The sequence below is a fragment of the Otolemur garnettii genome, unplaced genomic scaffold (genome assembly GCF_000181295.1).
Source record: "Otolemur garnettii isolate 467f Iridium unplaced genomic scaffold, OtoGar3 scaffold00247, whole genome shotgun sequence".
NCBI lineage: Eukaryota > Metazoa > Chordata > Mammalia > Primates > Galagidae > Otolemur > Otolemur garnettii.
Genome location: NW_003852642.1, coordinates 660,663 through 682,076, shown reverse-complemented (window position 1 = coordinate 682,076; position 21,414 = coordinate 660,663). Strand labels below are relative to the sequence as shown.

Here is a 21,414-nt window from a genome sequence, read left to right as displayed (position 1 = left end):
CTTGAAGAAATCCGCCTGGGTGAATATTTTATGAGGAAGACCCTCCAGGCAATTGAAGCAACACCATAAATACATTACTGGCACCTGATCAAACTAAAAGGCTTTTCCACAGCCAAAAATACAGTAAGTAAAGCAATTAGACAGCCTTCATAATGGGAGATGATATTTGCAGGTTATGTCTCTGACAAATGTTTAATAAGCAGAATCCACAGAGAATGCAAAAATATTAGCAAGAAAAGAACAAATGATCCCATCTCTGGGTGGGCAAGGGACTTGAAGAGAAATTTTTCTGAAGAGGATACACTCATGGCCTATAGACACATGAAAATCATCAAAGAAATGCAAATCAAAACCACTTTGAGATATCATTTAACTCCAGTAAGATTAGCCCACATCACAAAATCCCCAAACCAGAGATGTTGGCGTGGATGTGGAGAAAAGGGAACACTTCTGCACTGTTGATGGGAATGCAAACTAATACGTTCCTTATGGAAAGATGTTTGGAGATCACTTAGAGATCTAAAAATAGACCCTCCAAGGCAATGCCTGTGGCTCATGTGTGGGGCACCAGCCCCATATACGAAGGGTCATGGGTTCTGACTCAGCCCTGGCCAAACTGCCACAAAAACAAAAACAATAGCCAGGAGTTGTGGTGGGCACCTGTATTCCCAGCTACTTGGGAGGCTGAGGCAAGAGAATCACCTAAGCCTATGTATTGGAAGTTGCTGTGAGCTGTGTAACACCAGGGCATGCTACTGGGGGCAAAAAAGTAAGACTCTGTCTCTACAAAAATAATAAATAAAAATAGACCTACCATTCATTCCTTCAATTCCTCCACTAGGTATATATCCAGAAGACCAAAAATCACCTTATAACAAAGATATTTGTACCTGAATGTTTATTGCAGGCCAATTCATAATTTCTAAGTCATGGAAGAAGCCCAAGTACCCATAGACCCACAAATGGATCAATAAATTGTGGTATATGTACACCATGGAATATTATGCAGCCTTAAAAAAGATGGGGACTTTACCTCTTTCATGTTTACATGGATGGAGCTGGAACATATTCTTCTTAGCAAAGTATCTCATGATTGGGAGAAAAATATCCAGTGTACTCAGCCCTAATATGAAACCAAGTTATAGCTTTCGTATGAAAGCTATAAGCCAATTATAGCCCAAGAATATGGGGAAAGAGAGAAGGAGAAGAGGGGAGAAAGGAGGATGAGTTGAAGGAGGATAATTGGTGGGACCACATCCACGGTGAATTTTACAAGGGTTCATGTTAAATTTACTAAGTGTAGAGTATAAATTTCTTAACACAATAACTAAGAAAATGCAATGAAGGCTATGTTAACCAGTTTGACCAAAATATTTCAAATGGTATATATATATAAAACCAGCACATTTTACCCCATGACTGCCTTAATGTACACAGCTATTATTTAATTTAAAAAGAGAGAGAGAGGGAATGGGATTAAAAGCATTAGCTTTGAAAATGGTGAGGATGTTTTATGACAGATTCTTACTGGGGAAAATGTAACTAATGTGGGTTTTTCTTAAAAACTATGGTTTAGAATTCATGCTCCAGGCTTTTTCTATCCTCCCCCAACCCCTAACTCACTCCCACCCCTAAAAGTCCTCTGCGTGGAACATGAAGTCGCATCAGCCACTCACTTTGTTAAATCATCTATCATTTTCCTTGCAAGTTAAATTGGCCAACACGTGATGAATTGGAGATCAGGCTATTCTCTTTGAAACCCTGGGCATTTGTTTCCAAGTAAACTGACTGAAGTTAGTGAGTTGTCAAAAAATTAATTAATAATTGACCAATTATTTTAAAAATTGCAGAATCACCATACTTGTACATTATGGCCATTATTAGGTAAAATAAAGGTCATTTAAACACAAGCACCATGAGATAGCTACAATCCATCAGTTAAAGGAGGTGGCTTCTACTAAGGGGCAGAAAGCGTATGCTGCCTGAAGAAGCTGGATGGAGAAAGGGATGATTCACGTCCCAGGTAGGATGCACAGCTTCAGATTTCATCACACTCTTCATAATGGGGCATGATTTAAACTTATAAACTGTTTATATCTGGAATTTTCCATTTATTTTTCCCAGCCACAGTTGACTACGGGTAACTGAAACCATGGGAAGTGAAACCACAGGAAAGGGGCACTATTGTAGTTTTCTTTGGGATAAATAGAAAATTCTTCTACAATGCTGTGGAAAATGTTATTGGACAGTTCTATCATTCTGAAAGTCTGTACCCTTTAATGGTGCTCACATAGCAATAAATATTAATTTGGAACTAAAAATTATAAAGGATAAAGAGTGGTAAAACATTCAAAGAGATGACAGTGCCATAGCAGCATGGCAGATACTCAGTCTGAGGATCATAGGGAAGGCAGTTTGTATAAGTTATCAAAAGGATTTTTGAGTTTTGAAAACATGTTCTGATACTGAAAGAAATACAGCCTTGTGTATCTGCAAACCTGTTGATTCCGTCCTTGATTTCACTAATTGCCTTCATTTTCTGAGATAAGGTAGCAACCTGATAAAAAGATATTTGTGATGTGTTCCTTCATTCCCTTCTTTTCTTTTCAACTTAAATGCTTTGTCACTTAGTCTCACTGATGCTCTTAACACAGACATGTAGATCTCTTGTTCATTGTCTGTTCATTATCATTTAATTCATTTTTTAAATCTAGTAAATACAGCAGAATATTATATGTATTATTATTTAACACTTAGGGAAACTCTGAGTTGGAGAGTAACATAAAAAGTGTTTTGTCAAATCCTTCTACTGTTCTGGAAAGCAAGCCAGAGAATATGATGATAGTCACCAGTACCTATGGAATGACCCGCAAAATCTCTGGTGACAAGAACATTGCCACCCTAGGTATCACAGAGAGTTTTGATTGAAGTTACTTGTGCAATTATCTTGTTTCAAGTCATGCAATCTATGTGATATTTAAAATGTTATTTGAGAAAGCACAAGTATTTAAAATTCAAAAGCAGTTCATAGCCAAATGTCCCTTGAATCATTTCATAATTATTCCAAAACAAGTTGAGGCAGTAACAAACCTATGTCTGAAATGGTTAGGTTAATAAAGGAATGTGAGTGTGAACCCTTCAAAGATATCATTTTTATCTGACAGTTCAAAGTAGAAAGGAATTATCATCTCCTCTGTAGCTAAACATTATTTTTGAAACTTAAAAAAAATGCATAACCTTCATAAAGGAAAGGAAATGACAAGTGGCTCACGTCAGACCAGCAGAGTGAAGGGAGCACAGGCTTTGGAAACACGGATTTTATTTCAATTTCAGACTTTGTTATTTGTTGTGTAGATTTCCACAAATAATTCAAATTTTCTTAGCCCCAACTTTTTATCAATAAGGTGAGGACAATTCTGATCAGATGCTACATGTGTCACAGGGAGGTAAGAATTACATTGAGAGATGATGCTGATGGACTCAGCTCAGAATTAGACAATGTGGAGTACTGAAATTGTAGGCTCCCCTATACTCGCTCCTTTTAATTTTTAGTTTTATGGCTAATTGGAGTTATTTTTTTAATCTTTATATCATTATAAAACATCTAGAAAACAGACCAAGAGCCAAAGTGAGCAGCACTGGACATATGGGAAGAGTAAAATTGAAAACATCAAAGTTTAAGTCTGTTTCTTTGCTCCCCCTTACTCAGGAATGAGGGAACACATCAAAAATACACCTTCATCTTTTTATCAGGTTGTTACATTATTTTAGGAAATGAAGGCAATTACTATACTCAGTTCAGAGTCTGACAATTGTGGAGTCCAGAACATGTAGGCTCCCCTATTCTTAATCCTTTTAACCCTTAGTTTTATGACTAATTAACTTTATTTTTCAAAAAAGTCATTATAGAACACCTAGAAACTCATCAAGGGCCAATATGGACACAATAGGCACGTGGAGAAAGATGAAAACACACCAAAGTTTAGTTTGGTTCTTTTTTCCTGGAACTCCCTTGCTCCTCCTTACTCCAAATTTACTAACTACCCTTCAATAAATTTGCTCGGTTTTCCCTTTCCTGTGCTGTCTGCTAATTAACTGATACCTTCTGGTGCTCTGGTTCTCATCTCAGGTTGGTGCCTACAGAAGATTTACCAAACTGCTGTCAATACCCCAGTAGATCACAGGAGCAGAGATAGTGCAGTGCTCTTGCCTTGCACTGCGAGATCTCTGAATCTTCGTCCTTCAAGTTCGGTAGTTATTATAGCCATCTGGGATTACAAAGCCTCAACTGTTCTCTGTGGCCAAATGTGAAAGTCTGTGCTTGTTTTTCCCTGATGCCTTACCATAGCCGCTCCCCTGTGTTCAACCTTCTTTATCCACACCAGCATTCTCAGTTTATACTGGACAATGTATCTCGCTTACTCTTTGGCTTATTTGATTTTGATCATATTTAACCTGCAATATTATGTTTTTGTAATACACTAAGGCAGAATTTGCAATGTATAAATTAGACAAAAACTGCTATCACAGAGTAGTGATGCCTTTTCACTCCAGCAATATCTTCTACATTCCTGATTTACCAATAAGCATTATTATTAGGAAGTAAAATTGTCACGACATATTCTATTCACTATTACTTTATGCTTGTTAGCTTTTATTTCTGCAAGATATGAGAGGTTCCAGATTTTATAATATTCTTTATTTTTTTTGTTTTGTCAGTGTAATTATGGGTCAAGTGCAGTGGCTCATGCCTATAATCCTAGAACTCTGAGAGCTTGAGGCAGGTGGACTGCCTGAGCTCAGGGATTCAGGACTAGCTTGAGCCAGAGAGAGATCCCTGTCTCTATAAATAGCCTGGCATTGTGGCAGGCACCTGTAGTCCCAGTTACTTGGGAAGCTGAGGCAAGAGAATCACTTGATCCCATGAGTTTGAGGTTGGTGTGAGCTATGATGCTACAGCACTCTACCAAGGGTGACAAAGTGAGACTCTGTCTCAAAAAAAAAAAAAAAAAAAAGGAAAAAAGATACTTTGTCAGTGTGATTGTACTATGGTAAGCAGATGATTGATGCCCAGTATGCAAAAATCAGGATTGTTACCCCCCAAAAGCACAAATTATTACTCATCAACATAATCATCCCTTGGGAATATAGACTGAGTTGATTTGACTTTTAAATAATGGAGAGTTTTCTTTCTACATCCAGGGTGGCAAGACCTCAGTGTCCCGGAAATGAGCGAAAGATAGCACCGAATAATACATCTTCCATCTGAAACCAACTCACCTGAACTTCCTGTTCTTATTTATTAGTAGTCTTCAAGGAATTCCCCGCTCAGAATTTAGGGATTACTTAAGATGTAGATTTCTGTATTTATAGCAGTAGTCCCACAATAAATTTCAATTAACAAACCAGAAATATATTTCTTTTTCAATACCCAGAGAAACTGAAGGAAAGGAAGCAAGATGAGAGAGAAAGGAGAAGAAAAGGTACACAAGGTGGTTCTGATTCCTAGGAACACAATGTAGGGCTTATTAACGCCTCCATGACCTTGGAGATTTAGACCCAAGAGAACATTTACTGCACTCATTATTTTTAGAACACAAACTAAGACATTAGATTAAATGTCTTTCCATTTGCATTTTGTAGAGTTGTAAACTCTTCTAAATCACTTGAGTCAATGCCTCATCAAGTTTGCTTTACTCCCCCACCAAAAAAAAAAAAAAAAGTTTACTTTACTTGGTTATTTTAGAAATTTTTATTATAGAAACTACACAAATTCACTTAGAAAACATGGTAACTACAATAACACAAAGAACAAGAGAAATCAGTTCAAACGCGACAATGAAGAGATAACTTTTATGAATAAATATCTCTTGTGTTATTTTTCTCTCATATCATGTGTGTGTCATGAGATGTATAATCAATACAATGTATATTCTGCCTTTTTAATTTAACATAAAATACTGGTCATTGCCTTTGGAACCAGTGATTCATCTTCATTGGAAGTAATTCATGTTTCTTTCTAAATATGACTAGGCCACTCTTCCAAGCTCATATTTATCATTAAGTCATGAAATATCTTTGTGTCTGCACCTGCTTAAAATAACAGAAATACTTCTGAAGCACAACTAACTCTCTAAAACCACTGGGTGTCAACCAGTGTGTTGGTTCCACTGATTCAGGTTCTCTCTACATAGGGCTAAACACAGACCCCATTTTCTGAGCCCAAACAGGCTCATAAAACAGATTAGTCAATGCTCCATCTTAGCTGCCATTTCAGAGGAGGAGAGGCATGCTCTAAACAGGGTCACATTCCTACACAGGGACAATTTTAAAATTAACTGCTGCCCAGAGACATCAACTGGTTGTGACATATTTTAAACACATGTTCCATCTCCCCAAACCTTCCTTGCCTGCTGGGAAGGAAAAACTGCATATAAACCCCTAGATGGAGACCCGAAATGGTGTGCCCACTCAGGATCCTCCTCACCTGTGTCAGAGGCTCTGTCTTCCTTCTCCTCTTAGCTATCAAGAAAATCTACCCTTTCATTTACCCATGGTGATCCATAAATTCAATCTTTGAATTTCTAAGACCACAGACCCAACCAAGGGATTCCAGCAATACCAGGACTTTTAAATACCCCAGAATTTGATACACTTAGGCTCTGCCTGGACTCCTGACAAGATACTAATGGGTGTCATACTCTCTACCAAAGAACACTAAAACAATGCAGGCTGTTCATTACAGGGCATGGGATTTTTGTTACGGTGGGACCCTGGGCCAGACCTCCAGGGTTCTCTAGTGCTGTGCTCCCCATTCTCCCACTGTGATTATCATGAGCCTCCACTGACACCGCTGCAACCTGGACTGTCTCAGAAGTCAATTTTTGCTCCAAGCCACTTAAATATGTGTCACTTACATTGTGTCACAGAGCTTCTGTATCACTTATATTAATATTTTTTAGGCTGTACAAGAAATTACTACTGATTACATGCTTTTATGTCATCGTTTCTGCAAGTCAGACATCATGGAATAACTGAGATGTGTTTTCTGTATTTGTCAGGAGTTCAGCAGGATGTTGTTAAAGTGCAGCAAGAATGGTGGGCTCCTCAAAGTCTGGACTAGGGAAAGATATCTTCCAAAGCCCTCACCCAGTTGGCAGAATTCATGTTTTTGTTTTTTTTTTTTTTTGAGACACAATCTCATCCAGTCACTTTCGGTAAAGTTGTGGCATGACAGCTCTCAGCAACTTCAAACTCTTGGGCTCCAGTAATCCTCCTGCCTCAGCCTCCCAAGTAGCTGGCACTCCAGGCGCCCACCACAATGCCTGGCTACTTTTTAGAGACAAAGTCTCCCTCTTGCTCAAGCTGGTCTCGTACTCCTGAGCTCAAGCAATTCACCCTCCTCGACCCCCCAGAGTGCTGGGATTGCAGGCATGAGTTCCCACACTGGGCAGAATCCATCTTCTTGCAGATGTCTTCTTTGCTGGCCACTGGACAGCAGCTACTGTCTGATCCTGGAAATCATCTGCAGTTTCTTGCTCCTGGGCCCTCTCCATCAGCCTACTCACAACACAGCAGGCTGTGTCCTCAAAGCTAGAAAAGAAGAGAGTCTAACTTCAAATGCTGTGGAGGAATGTGATCCTGTTCCTGTATTACCTGTGCAAGTTTTTTCACTGTGCTATAAGCACAACCTAATCAAAGGAATGGTCTTCATTTGCCTTTCTATATTGTATTGTTTAGAAGTAAGTCACAGGTCTGGCTGCCCACAGTGGAAGTGGAGTGAGCAAAGGCAAACACAGAAGTAGGAGTAGTTAGCTTGATGTCTGTCTATCATACCTGGTGTAAGGACTGGCACAATACACATATTACCAGGTAGGAAATATCTATTCCTAGGTAGGAAAGTATAGTTTTTGTAAAGTATAATTTTTGTAATTTTTGTAATTTTTATCTTTTTTAATGCACAAATAATAATCACCTGTACTTACAGGGTGCAATGTGATGTTTTGGTATATGTTTACCTTGTGGAATTTTAAATAAGGCTGATTATCATGCCCGTCATATCACACACTCAGCCTTTTTGTGGTGAGAATGTTTAGAAATATAGTCTTTAGCAATATTGAAATATGCAATACATTGATATTAAATATGATCATTGTGCTGTACAATAGGTAACTAAAACTTAATCTTTACAAGTGTACATATGTATATTGTACCATATACAATATGTATACATTGATGTACGTATGTGATTATATATAAACATATATGTGCACGTATACTTACACACCTATACGTAACTTTCTTCACGTCAAACAAGATGTTTCCTGCTTTCTCCTATTTATCCTTGAGATACAGATAAGTCTGCATCAAAAGCTCTTTGTGGAGGAAAATTTTTCTTCTTGTAAGAAAATTATTCTTCTCTAGGAAAATAAGGTTTTAAAGACTGAATCACACACACAAAAAAAAACATATATCCTATACATAGTAGTTTCTTTTTGTCTTTTAACTTCCTTATATTATTGTATATGCCAAAGATAAGAATTTTCTTCCAAGTTAAAATATGGGATTTCATTTCTTGTGCTTTCTTAACTAGCAAAGGGATTGTGGATTGGATGGGAAGTTTGCGTGCCCCTTCATATGATACTGTTCATGTATTTTCGAAGTCATTTTACCCTTTACCACATCTGAAATGCACCAGCATTACACTACTCCATTGTTTCACCAATAATCAGGATTTTAGTTGTATTTAGGTTAGCCATTCTAACAGGTGTACAATATTTCCTCATGGTTTTGATATGACTTTCCTAGATGATGATAATACTTAGTTTTTTCAGGTGTTTATAAAGTACTTGTGTATGTGTCCTGTCAAGTGTCTGTTCAGATATTTCAGGCATTCTTAAACCAGCTGGTTCATCTTCCTGTTTTGAGTGAAAGAGCTCTTCATATATTCTACATCTGAATCCTTGGTCAGACATCCTTTATGCATATTGCAAATATTTACACATAATCTCTGGCTTACATTTTCACTGTTTTTCACCAGGAAGAAAATGCTACCCTAAGATTCTAATATCAGTGAAATTCCTCTTATCAATTGTTTATTGAGTCATCATTATTACATTCAATTTTTAAAAGTTCCACTCCAAATTTGAAAGAGTTTCCCTAAGTTTTATGTTATAATTTTGTGCTGTTAACATTTATTTTTAGATCTAAATATATTTCACTTAATTCAAATTCTTATGATCTCATGCAGCAGAGAGAAATTTGGATCCCACTTCAGATGTAATGAATTAATAGAAATTTATTAGGAATTTAATACACCTGCAGGTGCAACAGGCAGCTGTTGTGGTAAGCCAACAAGCAACCAGGAATGGCATATTCAAAGGCTTTATATACTGCAATCTTTGTTGAAGTAAGCACAGCTCAGCAACTCAGGGGTCACAAGGTAAAGGTACATGCATTAGCTTATAACAACTGAGCACAACTCAAGGGTCACAAGGCAGGGGTCCATACATTGGCTCATAAGGGGTTACACAACTCAGGGTGAAAGTACATGCCGACTTAACTAAACAAATCACATTAAGGGTTACAAAATTCAAAACAGGGATACATATTATTTCATGGGTTATAAGGCACATTAACTCATAGATCACAAGATGGGAGTCATACAGTTCAGCACAAATTTCCACGGAACTTGGGACTTTCCACCAAGGGCTTAACCCCTCCTTGCATACTTCCTTAATTTCAGACTACTTCTTCACCCTTGAGGGGGCTGGGACTAAAAGGCTTAGAAGAGGTTTCCCTTTCAAGAGTAGAGGGCTTGTTCCCCACTGGTCTTAGTGGGAAATCAAGGGGTCTAGGTCATTACAAAGTCATTAGATGTATATCACAGAGGTAAAAGTTAAGGCACTTTTATCCATATGGATATCCCGTCCTTCCATAATTATTTCTTTAAAAATCATCTTTTCTCCTTGCATTATAATGACATGTTTGTTGCAATTTCAATGACCAGGTATGAAAGATTTCACTCTGGGACTTTATTATTATAATATTCCACTGGCCCAATTAGTCAAATAATCTTTTGAAATAAAATAGGGCATATGTTTAGGAAAGGTAGAACAATACTATGTATGATTTTGTTTGCAGGTCAGCATGCTATATTTTCCATAAATAAAAACACCAACTTCTGCCAATCAACACAAGAAAAAGAAAAGATTGCATTATTGTGAATGATACAGTAAGCTGAGGCATTTGTTAAAGACACTCACACTCAGTAGTGGGTGTTTCCTGATTCCAATTTTAGGGACTGATTCAGAACCTGAACATATTTGATGAGTTGGAAATTAGTTTTACTTTGGAAGCACACATATAAAATTCTAGTACATAAATTAAAGTTTTTAAAAACAATTTTAGGCTCAGCGCCTGTGGCTCAAGTGGCTAAGGCGCCAGCCACATACACCTAAGGTGGCAGGTTCGAATCCCCAGCCCGGACCCGCCAAACAACAATAATGGCTGCAACCAAAAAATGGCCAGGCGTTGTGGCGGGCGCCTGTAGTCCCAGCTGCTTGGGAGGCTGAGGCAGGAGACTCGCTTGAGCCCAGGAGTTGGAGGTTGCTGTGAGCGTGATGCCATGGCACTCTACCCAGGGGGGATAGCTTGAGGCTCCGTCTCAAAAAAAAAAAAATTTTAAATATTGCAACAGATAGTCCAAATTTTTTAATATGTGGCTTATATGTGGTTTAGAACTATTTCACTAAACTTTTATGCATACAAAAATCAATAATAAAAAAATGCGCTATTGTAGATATATTAATGTTTATTCTATTGATTGAACAATTTGAGATATCAATTGCACTAGAAGAGCTGCATAATCTGTAGTATAGTAAATGATGTTTTAAGTAATAAAATAATAAATCTAATAGTATTATAATGAGTGACAAAGTGATTTAGTGGGAACTAATTTTCCAAACGTGTCCTTCACATCTTTGTTCCTAAGGCTATAGATCAGTGGGTTCGACATGGGAGTCATTATTGTGTACAAAACAGAAGCCACTTCTACAACGAGCCTAGATGTTTTAGGATTAGGAACACAGTAAAGGAAAAGAATGGTTCATGGAAGATAGTGATGGCAGCGAGGTGTGAGGCACAGGTGGAGAAGGTTTTTGAATGCCCACTTGGAGAAGGTATCTTCATAACAGCAGTGAAAATGAGTACGTATGATCCAAGAATGATCATGAGGCTACTTGTCTCATTGAATATGGCAACAGCAAAACGCAGCATCTGACTGAGAGAGGGGTCACAGAGACATAAAGACAATTACAGAGTGGTCACAGATAAAATTATCTCTGATGCTAGATTAACAATAGGGCTGTTCAAGCAGAAAATATGTGAGTGTCAGGGAACACACAATGCCCCACGTGTACAACCCAGACACCAAAGAGACAGAGCAGTCGTGTAGAGCAAGGGGTTGCAGACTGACTGCCACAAAACAGTCATAAGCCATCACTGCTAACATGAAAGTTTCTGTCACTCCAAAAATGCAAGCAAAACAAAATTGCAGGATGCAACCAGATAAAGAGATGGTCCTGTCTTCCACGACCAAGTTCTCCAGCAGTTTAGGTGTGACTACGGTGGAATAACAGAAATCTATGAAGGACAAGTGACTAAGGATAAAGCACATGATGGTATGGAGTTTGGGATTGATCTTGATAATCAAGCCTAAATTGCCCACTACCATGACTGTGTAGATAGCCAAGAAAAGCAAAAAGAGTAGAACTTGGATTTCGGGGTATTCTGAGAAACCCAAGAGAATGTAAATAGGTGTGCTGTTCTTGTTTCCTTCAGATAACATAATGATTCCTGCTGAATAAAGAAAAAGTTATATTTTTGAAAAGTGGAACGAAATAGAAATAAGTAAGAGAGGGAGGAAAGAAGCTTCATGACTTTCTATAAAGAGTGATACAGGGATTCACAAAGTGTGTCTCCAAACCAGCAGCAGCTTTATCCTCCAGAAATTCCTTAGGATTGACAATTTCCAACCCCACTGTCAACCTTCTGAATCAACAAGTCCAGGATGAGGCCCACAATCACATACTCTAGGAGATTCTGACGCATGGTAATGTGTAGGAACCACCGGTGTATAAATATACAGAGGGTGTCAAAAAATATATAAACACTTAAAACAAGAAAAGCTGCATCAAAACTGTAATACTCCAGTCACGTTTGCCTTCTGCAATTACAAGGAGTGCTCACCATGACTTGTATTCATCTTTCGTTATTTACATATATTGAGTATCATAATTTTTAGACGTTTTTTTCATTTCTTAAAATGTACATACGTTTTTGGGCAATCTCATCATTCTATCAGTCATCATTCTATTTATTTAAAATTCCACCCCCTTAGTATCTTTGATATGTAATAGAATTGGACATATACATTTATGACACAAATACATTTTGAAAAAATGATACAAAATTAAAAGATCATATAATTTAATAATTGTAATATACCTTAAAAAGTATCTGGTCTGTGCTTTATCACAGTACTTGTTATTTTGCTAAGTCTAACTAATTGGATTTTCATTAAGCTCCGTTAAAATCTCCATCAATATACACTGTGCTGTGGGGTACTTTTATGGATCCCTTATCGACATTTTAACATGTAATAAGTTGTACTACTTTATTAAACACAGTTAATCAATTAAACTTTTATTACTAGTTTGTAAATCTGCTTTAGGTTGCCCCTTCTGAGATATATATTACAGATAGAAACATATAAAACATATGTGTTATATACTACATGTTTTATATTATATTTTCATTCTATAAATAGTATAGAGAGAGAATAGAATAGAAATATCTTATAATCACAAACAATATTTTAATGCAATATATGTTCTATGGTACACTGAAAAATGTATTACATATTTTCTTGACCAATGAGAAGTAATACCCTCTTGTCACAAGACAAACTTGAAAAAGAATACTGAATATTACATATTTTCTTGACCAATGAGAAATAATACCCATTTGTGACAAGACAAACTTGAAAAAGATAGGGATATACAAGCAGTATTAAATTAATGGCTTTGATATACAAAAACAAGAATGAATAACACCTGGACATAAGGACACAGCAGAATGGAGCTGGAACAAGTGCCAGGCTCTGGAATTAACCCGTGGGGTCCATTAATACATAATAAGCAACCCAGACACAGAAATCCCCTTCATGAGCATATTCTTCCCACTAGCAAGTGGGTCTGGATGGAGGCATGTCAATCATTCATCATCATTCGTACTATTTTAAACAATGACTTCCCATTCAACACTTGACCAAAAGGTACTAAATCCTGATACAGTTTCTCTGGATACTTGGAAAAATTACTAAGTCAAAAATAAAACAAAACAATGTTCATAAAGAGACTTCCTATTTAAGCCCTACAATATCAAATGAACTTTGTAAATATCAATGGGTTAGCATTAGGCTTGTACTCAAATCAAAAGAAAGTCTATAAGAGTTCAAAATCAACAAAAACCCCATAAGTTTTTTGGAAACGTCATTATTCCTCAGCAGCATCCCTGCTATCAGTTTCTGTTCTACAAAATTTAATTCTAATGGACACTCATGCCTTTTTATTAAAAATTATATCTCTGACCATAAAGAGAAACCTATTTAATTCTCAGAGTAGTTTGTATGATCTGAACTTCCATGTTTTCCATCTAAATTAAAAGATAGCAAAAGATAAACTTACCTGAAACAAAAATATCTTGATTAATTTACCGATAATTTATTTTTATGATGAATGAACCTCAAGTACTTTCTTCTCCTTAGTCACCGAACGATCTTTAAGATCACTATTCCCTCTAGGTTTCTAACAAACTGGCAGTTCATGTTAATGAGCATACTAGTAAGATGAAATCTTGTTTCTAGGACATAAAAATCTCAGAGAGGAAAAAGAAAGAAAACTGTAAGCTGACTCAGCCAAATACTGAGCCTTATACCTGCCTCCAAGACTATGGAGAGATAGGCTCCTGGGAATTAAAATTGACATATTCCTCAGCTGAACACTTTCGCATTGTGTACTTTAGGTGAGATCCCTCCCACTGCTCTCCCTCTTCCTGCCAATCGCCTTCTCTTCTCCTTTCTCCCCTCTTTTTCCTCGCCCCTCCCCCTTGTTAGACTAGATTTGTGTTTTATCATTCCTGTGGACAGGTAGTTGTTTATGTATTGGTTTCATATTAGTATTGAGCACATTGGATTTTTTTTCCTTCTTGAGATACGTTATTAATAATAATGTGTTTCAATTTTATTCAGGTAAACACAAAATCTGGGCATCACGGAACCAGACTTGAGGTTATGCTACAACTCTCTGGTGATCAAAACCACATGGTACTGGTGCAACGATAGAGATAACAGATCTATGGAACAGCATAATCTAGAGATGGATCCAGCCACATATTGCCATTTGTCTTTTTCTTTTTTAATATAACAGCCAGTGTAACAGATGAGAGGTAACATCCCTTTGCAGTTTTCTGATAATTAGTGCTATTAAGCACTCTTTTTATAAACCTGTTTGCATTTCTTTGCTTTCTTTGGAGAAACAGCCATGTTAGCTCTTAGCCCATTTTTAAAATAACCATATCATGTTATATTTTGTAACTGAGTTGTTAGAATTTCTTATGTATTTTGGATATTAATCCCCATCAGACTCAGGATTTGCAAATATATTCTCAGTTTATTTCAGTTAAATTTTTGCTCTGTTAATTGGATAGTTTCTTTGAAAAAGTTTTTTGGCAAAATTGTGATGGTAATTGTGTATGATATTAAATATGGATTACTGAGTTACGAATGTATGGGAACTATCTGAACAATATTGAAAATAGTTTTAGAAATCTACAATTCCCAATTTTAATTTTTTAAAATCTCAACATTTATCCCGACTCTACCACAATACTATAACATCAATGGAGCAAAGTTGTACTTGTATCCCATAAATATCTACAAATAAAAAAACTGTTAAAAATAACTACATAAAGAAATAAAATCAGACCTAAAAGTTCACACTACAGGTTCATTTCATTGAATCTCCACCACCACAACCAGCATGGTTTCATGCAAAAGCCTCATTCTCTCTGACCTAAAACAATGTAAATGTATAACAAAAACTTGGTCAACACCCATTTCTGTTCCCTTTATGTCAGTTTGCTACACCAGGGTGGCCTTTTAGGTTCATTAAATGCACCCATTTGACTGAATCCAAATTTTATAAAACAAATTATTTTATTTTCATTACCATGATTTTGTTTATGTTTTATATTTTTATTTTATTTTTAAAGTTAACATATTTAAAATACTAAAGAATAAAATAAATTTCAATAAAATAAAACTTCCAGATTGCCAGCACAATAATGGCTTAAATGACGGCTGCAATACTCATGATTCAGTTGTGACTTCTCCTGCCTGACTGGCACCACTACCACTGCGGTCTAGTTGGCAGGAGTATGCCGGCCTGCTATCAGGGATTGACAATGATGCACTGTGTTTCTGTGTGAAGTGGAATTTGTGAGTAGTCACACAGCTTAAAAGTGTTTTTTTATTTTTAATTCTGTCTGCTTAACAGGCCATCTTGTCAAAGACCAAAAGAATGCTGAAGGAACAAAACAGAATTCATTAATGAAAATTGGGAATTGCAATATTATTTTGTTTCTGCCAAATATAAGAGGATTCATTTGCCTTGTGAGATTGCAACATTAACGAAATTCAGTGCTCATCAGCATCCTAACACTCACATATTTTAAATGAGAGGAAGAGGTGCCAAAGTTTGTATTGCAGAAATTAAAAGATGAAAACCAAAAACAAAAACAGTTCTTTCAATCTACAAAGTAGCTTATGTAATCGGGAAAAGAGGGAAGCCATTCCGTGATGTAGAAATTGTAAAAGAACGCATTGTAAAAGTTGTGGGATATTTAGCCCTCAGTAACATTTCAAAGTGAAAACAACTGCCTCTTATAAGGAGCACTGTAACTAATTGGCATCATGGATTTAGCATTCAATTTAACAGAATAACTTCATGATGTAGTTCAAAAGAAAAATGTATATTTGTGGAGAAGATGAGCTAAAGTAGAGGTGCCTGGTTGGTTTGAATAACTATGATTAAGCCTACAGGTGCCATGATTTCCTGAGTAATCATCATTAGTGTTTTATTTGGTGTGACTGTTGTCCTGGCTTCTCTATAAGGTCCCAAGACTTTCTACCTGGAGGGGGAAAGAAGCTTCCTATGCTGGCTCACCTGACCTCACAAGCTGACTGAAGGCGGATGTCCTTATGCCTGCCCACTGGCTACCAAGAGTTGAATAAAAAGCATTTCACAGTTACCTTCGGCTCCTTGGTTCTTTTTCAATTTGTTAGAATCCACCATGAACCTTTTCAGCCTCAACCTTTGGTACTATAGTATTATTCACTTTGAATGAATTCATTGATATTGCTAACTTGGTGCAGGTTTTAAAATTCATTCAGGTCATAACAGCAGATTTTCTTGGTTAGGGAGAGATACCCATTTGGGGCATACTTGGGAAAAGAATAGATATCTTCAAAAACTTTCAAGATAAAGGTTGTGAAGTTGGACTGAATTTGGTAAATGGGATGCATGTTTGTACAGATGGTTGACTTTACATGACAGAAAAACATGAAAGTTTACCCCACTGATTTAAAAACGTATTAACAGATCCAGAAGGTCTCATTTCATTGCACCTTTCATCAGCAAAATCTCTGTAACTATTTTAAGTGACACTTCGCAGCAAGTTCTAACTATTGTTAGCTCCATGCAAACGCAGCACAGCATCCCCAGTTTTGTAACAGGCTACAGTTGAAGGATGACATATTTAGTGTGGATTTGCTATATCATTCTAAATTGCATTAGCTATTGAGGGGACAGGTGTTAGCCAAGATTTTCTCTCTGTGAGAACAGATAGTTAAATTTTGCAAAGAACAGAATCAGAATGTGAATTATTGAAAGACAATATCTCTAGGAATGCAGTATTTATTCATGAGTAATGAAATAGAAATTAATTTAGTGCATGCAAACCTGTATAATATTTTCTAATAATAAAATGCATACAGTTCACAAAGAAATAAACAATGTTTAAAACATCTATTATTCCAGCCCACAATACCAGCATGTGGAGTAATCAAGATTCAAATACAATCCTCCCTTTGAAGAGAGATGCCACAAAATCATAGTAACACTTCATTCATACCAGTTACCACAGGGCTGGGATGTGATTTCCTTACTTTCCCTACTACACTCTGAAACTCCTACTGTATTTATGGAACTAGTGACTAACTTGGTGCCAAGCTACACTCTTAAAAGTATTTGTGGGCTGGGCGCCTGTGGCTCAAGAGGCTAAGGCGCCAGCCACATACACCCAAGGTGGTGGGTTCGAATCCCCAGCCCGGGCCCACCAGCCAACAATGATGGCTGCAACCAAAAAAAAACCAAGCGTTGTGGCAGGCGCCTGTGGTCCCAGCTACTTGAGAGGCGGAGGCAGGAGACTCGCTCTGCCCAGGGGGACAGCTTGAGGCTCTGTCTCAAAAAACCAAAAAAAAAAAAAAAAAAAAGTATTTGTGAAATGAATAGATGAACATCAGTATCTCACATAAGATATTTATATTTGTTAATAAAAATTGCCATTCTCAACACAATTCTCTATTTCTTATTGCATTTGCTTGATTAAATAAAAATGCTTAGATTTTAATGCCCACTTAGAAAAATACATTGTGGAGTTTTACACTCTGGAAATTCTTATAAAGTCTTTCAACCTGCCATCAATAATTAGAGTTAGAAATTGGAATGTTTCCCCAGAACATTAACTCCCTGATGTATTTGTAGCCCTATAAGGCACCAAGCAATATAGCAGGATGAAAAAATCTCTGAAAGTGAAAGCTAATTGTGCAAGAGAAAGACTACTAATGGAACCTGGAAGCAGAAAGAAAGCTTATTATTTCATTAATCAAACAGAATGCAAAATACTACCATTGCCAGAAAAAGTCAAAATAATTACTGAAAAAAAATCGATGCCCCACATTGTAGCTAAAAAAAGACAATAATAACTTTTCTAAAAGTATTCAATAGAAATTAATTATTGATGTTATTTTTATACCTAATATATCCTAGCACATAAAGTAGTATAAAGATGTTTATTATACCTGAAAATATATGTATACATACATGAAATCTATAGTATCTACATTAAAATTTACAATCTGAATATGCAAAATACAAATGTGTTTACATATAGATTACACATTAACTGTGTCTATATCACAAAAATATACAATCTACACCTGCAAATATGTGCATCTATCAATATACTTACAGAGAGACGTACAGATAGAGACAGATGCTTTGTGATCACAAACTTTAAGATACCTTTTTAATCACAAAATGGATATTATGTCAGTGGGTTTTAATCATAAATTTCCATTTTAAAAAATTGTGATTAATTAAATATAGTGATCTTTGATTATATAATACATTTACCTAATGTGATTCAAAAGATATTTTTTTAGAAAAAAATCTCCTACATGTTATGCTCCATGTAATAAAAAATGTAATAAAATATATAACAAATAAAAAATGGAGGAAATAAATATGTAATGGAATTTTTAATAAAACTAATAAGGTGAATAAACATGTCTATACCAAATCAAAGAAAAAAGAGAGACAAGGCAATAAGAACTGATGCCAGCAATGGAAAATAAGTAGATTTATAGTTCCTACCAACTTTAGAAAGAGATTCTTTTAAAAAATTGTAAAAATAACATCAAAAACTTAGCTAAAATGTGTAAATTCTAAGAAAAAAGACAATAAAGCTAACTCAAGATGAATAATGAGATTATAACTTCCATACCACTATTAACAAAAGTGTGTGCATCATTGAAAACACAACATTTCTCATCTTTCAGTGAATGTTAACATTGCCAATAATATTTCACCATATTGTATAAGAAGAAACACTTGCCAAATGCTTTTAAGAGGTTCATATAATTGTGATGCAAAAAATTAACAAAGATTAGACCGAAAATTATAGAATGATTTCTATCATAAACATAAAATTTTAAATTCTAAATGACATATGGACACATTAACTTATCAGTAAATAATAAGTGTATTATATTATATGACATTTAAATTTGTTTTCTCAAAAAATTTGGTTCAAATAGGATAATTCAAAAATGCAAATTTCTACATTAAAATATTAAAGGTATAAATCACATAATTATTTTATGAAATGAAGGAAAGTAGATGGAAAAATTTCAATATCCACGCACTAAAAAATTAAATGTAACAAAAACAAATAAAAATAAGCAAAATAGACATCGCCAAAACACATAATCATCAGACAGGCCAAAGTCAAAATGAAGGCGAAAAGCCTACAATTGTGAAGTAAAAGCATCAGATAATACTCAAAACAAATCCATCAGACAAGCAGCAGATATCTCAGCAGAGATTTTACAAGCCAGAAGGGATTTTCATTTTCAGTCTTTTTATGCAGATTGTCAGCCAAGAATGTGCCTCTTGCCATAAGTGAAGGAGACATAAAGACTTTCACAAAAAAGTATACACTGAGGGAATTTGTCAGCACTAGACCCGCCCTATAAGACGTGCTCAAAAGTGCTTTAAACCCCAAAAAAGAAGGGTTGATGTTTACCAAGGTAAAAAAGACACTTAAAAGCAAAAACTCATAACTCTTTTATAACAGTAACAAAAGAGAGAATATAAAGCAAATGGCAATAATCAACATGTTGTCTAGAGCAGTATTTCACTTTTCAATATTAATATGGCCCACATAAAATATATAGGTGGGAAAAATAAAATGAAAAAAAAAAAACCTCAAATACATGCTGTCTTCAAGACACCCATTTAACAAATAAGAAGTCTCATAGACTCAAGGAACAGGAGGTAGGAAAAATGCCCCCATGCAAATAGAAACCAGAACTAGCAAGAGTAGCTATGCTTAGGACAAATAAAACCGATTTTAAACCAACAATGGTTAAAAAAAGAAAGAAAGAAAGGAAGGAAGGAAGGAAGGAAGAAAAGAAATAAAGGTAGTCACATAAACAAATGCTACTAGAACCCAAGGAATGACATAAACACAGTAATGAGGAATTTCAACACCCTCCTGACAGAGCTACAGAAATCATCAAGACAGAAACTCACAAAGAAATCCTGGACCTAAATTGGACTCTAGAAAAAATGAACTTAGCAGAATTTACAGAACATTCTGTCAAAAATTTCAGAATACACATTATCTTCATCAGCACATGGAACATTTCCCAAAATAGACCATATGTTAAATCACAAAAGATTTGTCAGTAAATTTTTAAAAATCTAACTCATACCCCATCTCTTAGCAGACTACAGTAGAATAAAACTAGAAATTGATTCCATGAGAAACCCTTAAAATTACACAAATACATAGAATTAAACAACCTACTGCTGACAGATTTTCGAATCAATAGTGAGACTAAGATGGAATTTTTTGTTTGTTTTCTACTTGAATGAAAGTAACATCACAAACAAAATCTCTGGGTCACACTAAAAGAAATGCTAAGAAGAAGATAAAAAGTACTAAAGGTCTACATGGAAAAGACAGAAGGATCACAAGTTAATAGCCTAATGTTATACCTCAGGGAATTAGAAAAATAAGAACAAACCAAACTTAGCAGAAGAAAAGAAATAACAAACATCAGAATAGAACTAAACAAAATGGAATGACAGCAGCAACATAAAACAATGAAAAGGATCCATGAAATAAAAAGTTGGCTCTTTATAATTATAAACGAAATACACAGACCACTGGTTACACTAAGGAAGAAGAGAAGGAAGATATTTCTATTACAAATAAAAGGAATATTATAAATGATATTATAGAAATATAATAGATCACCCAAGATTGCTCATCTGCCTCCAAGCAGTGAAATGGGCAAATGTTTGGAAAGATTTGACCTCCCAAACTTCAATAAGGAAGGAATAAAAATCTTGAAGACACAAATAATGAGTATTGAGATGAAATGAATAACAAATCTCCCACCAGAAAAAGTCCAAAGATAGTTGGAGTCATAGCCAAATTCTACTAGATCTGCACAAAAGAACTGGTGCCCTTCCTACTGAAAATGTTCCATAACAGAGAAGGTGGGGATCCTGCCAAACTCATCTTACAAAGCCAGTATCACCCTGAAACCAAAGACAGGAAAAGATACAACAAAAAAAGAAAACTACAGACTAATATGCCCCATAACTGAAAGTGCAAAAATGCTCCACAAAATACTAGAGCACAGCAACAAATTAAAATAAATAACAATAATTCACCATAATATGTTGGTTTCATCCCAGAGATACAGGGATTGTTCAATAT

The 21,414-nt window shown here is 35.7% G+C and overlaps 1 pseudogene; it reads right to left on the bottom strand.

Annotated features, from left to right (window-relative positions):
• Positions 1-10,921: 10,921 nt before the first annotated feature.
• Positions 10,922-11,848, bottom strand: LOC100963061 (annotated as a pseudogene).
• Positions 11,849-21,414: the final 9,566 nt, after the last annotated feature.